General features: G+C 39.4%; 1 pseudogene; it reads left to right on the top strand.

Annotated features, from left to right (window-relative positions):
- The first annotated feature begins 1,840 nt into the window (after positions 1-1,840).
- Positions 1,841-1,963, top strand: LOC133727626 (U6 spliceosomal RNA; annotated as a pseudogene).
- Positions 1,964-2,536: the final 573 nt, after the last annotated feature.

Raw genomic sequence — 2,536 nt, 5'->3', positions numbered from 1 at the left:
TGGCTTCCTCGTTCTGCCCGCCCAACAAGGTCATGATCTATGAAGATCGCCAGTCCCGGTGCGTCAGTGAGCGCTCGTTCCGGTCCGAGGTCAAGTTGATCAGGCTCCACCGCGACCGAATCGTAGTTGTTCTTCTCCACAAGATCGTCGTCTTCAATTTCAACGATTAGAAGCCGTTTGATAATATTGTGACCGTGGAAAACCCTAAGGGACTGTGTGAGGTCGAGCAAAAGTACGGGCCGGCGGTGTTGGCGTGTCCGGGGCTCCACCAGGGTCAAATTCGGGTCGAGCATTCGGGTGAGGATTCTTGGATTGGAGATCATCTTGGGTTTGGTTTTGGGAGATCATTTAGTGGTGTATGTGTTAAAGATTTGGAAGGTCTGTGAGCTGTAGTACATAATCACAGCAGCTCCGGCCAAATATGTAGTACATAATCACAACAGCTCCGGCGGCGGTCGTCATTGTCCCCACCGCCATCAGATCGAAGCGCCGATCAGGTATCTATATATCTTCGTTTTTGTTTCCGATTGCCATTTGATCTGAGCTTCATTTGCTTTTATCTGGTGCAACGAGAATGAGAAGAACGGATTCATCAACCTCATCTGTCCCTATCTCAGGTAATTCAATTATGCTTCCTCTCTCCTCATTTCAATTTCTCTGCTTTTCTCTGTCATTATGTGATTCTAGGATCTGGTTTGTGTAGATGTGAATATGAAATGGTTAATTTGTATTGTATGAATCTGAATTTGTTATAGGTTTTTTCTTTATAGCACCGGCCTGGTTTTGGTTTGTGAATTTGTGATCTGAAGCATTTGTTTGGCTTTGTTCTTCTTGTGTGGTATTGGATTTGCTATTGGGATATTGTATTACATTTTATAGATTTGAGATGATTGTTGCTTCATTTATTGGTTTGGTTGCGATTAAGTTATAGACGTGAGTTCAGCTTGTTTTTACTTTTCTCTTGCAGATGGTGGAGCTGGTGGGTGGCGTTGGCGTTTGTGAAGGAGGAGAGTAGGAGATAAACAGAGGATGAGATAGAGATGGAAGAAGAAGAAGAAGAGGTAAAGAGAAAAAATAAAAAATAAAGAGAATTGTTTTTTAAGTGAGGATAAAATAGAAATTTTGGCATAAAATGGCTGCCACGTCAGCAATTTAACGAGAATTTGGACGGAGCTTGACGGCAGGGACGAATTGGGAGGAAATTGAGAGTTCAGGGACTTTTTAGGTGAAATTCGAAGGTCAAGGACTGAAACGATGAAACCCTATAAGTATAGGGAGTAACCAGTATTTAATCCATATATATATAAGTGCAAAGCCAATGCTTGGTTAAGATATAATGCAAATTAATGAAGTTAACCAGAGAATGCTTGATTAAATGTGTAATGAACTTCTATTAACATATCTTCAGCCACAACCACAAACACTCAAAAGAGAATGCTTGCACCTTAAGAATATAAATCTTACTACTTAATCTCAATCTGCATTATTGAGGAGATACTAAAAACATTTATTTATAGCAGTCTAGTGGATTTTTTCCTATCTAGTTTAGCATTTGGTCTTGGTTTTTGTCGGCTTATTTCTCAGTGTCTCTAGTTGTACACCAATTGAGGTCTCTAGGCGACTAGATTTACTGTTTTGAGAGTTAGGTTGGGAGGGTCGGGTCCTTCTATTTCCAACGTAGTACCAAAGGAGGATCCCGCTATGTCTACATATTTGATTGTACAATGAGTAAATCTATTTCCAATGTACCACTGTGGGTACTGTCATTATCTTCTTATTTGTCTATAGATAGCAGCGGAATGATATGTAATGGCCTATTCTGGTTTGTGATGAATATATTTTTTCGCCCTTTAGGCTCGATTAAAAAAAAAAATCAGATGAATTGGAACGATGCAGAGAAGATAAACACTGCTAGCTCCTGCACAAGGATGACATGCATAATCGATAAATAATCCCAAATCCATAAGTTTTGTGTCTGGTCGATCAATTTTTTGTTTGCATATATAGCCCACCGTTTTAAATGATAGGGATGTAAACTTTGACGAGAGTAGTAGCAAACTAGCAATAACGAAGTTCCTGTTGTGCTTTTACTATAGAGCAGCATTCAAATACTTTAGAAAGTTAATTACATTACAAATTGATATAGGGAAAATCGTCCGTACAGTATCTGACCTTTGTCCCATTCTAAACTTCAGTACCTCACGTTCAGAAAATATCAGAACGGTACCTGAGGTTTTGACCCCGACCGAAGAATGGTACTTGGAGCCGTTAGCTCCATTACGGAAGCTGACAGCTGGCATATTTTGATAAGTAAATGACCAATTTACCCTTTGTTTTTTGTTTTACTTAATTATCTTCATATAATAAAAAATAAAAATAAAAAAGTAAAAGAAATTTTTGTTTATTATTTTTTTTTTTTGGGATGCCAGAATTGCTCCGCCTCCGGCGCCCCCAGTCGGTGCCGTACATTCATAGACTACTTCCTCTTCTTCCTTTACTCCAAGAAGCTCGGGAATGCAAAAGAAGAATTTTGACC

Source organism: Rosa rugosa, chromosome 1 (assembly GCF_958449725.1).
Source record: "Rosa rugosa chromosome 1, drRosRugo1.1, whole genome shotgun sequence".
Lineage (NCBI taxonomy): Eukaryota > Viridiplantae > Streptophyta > Magnoliopsida > Rosales > Rosaceae > Rosa > Rosa rugosa.
Note: the sequence above shows the minus strand (reverse complement) of the source record. Positions and strands in the feature narration are given on the sequence as shown.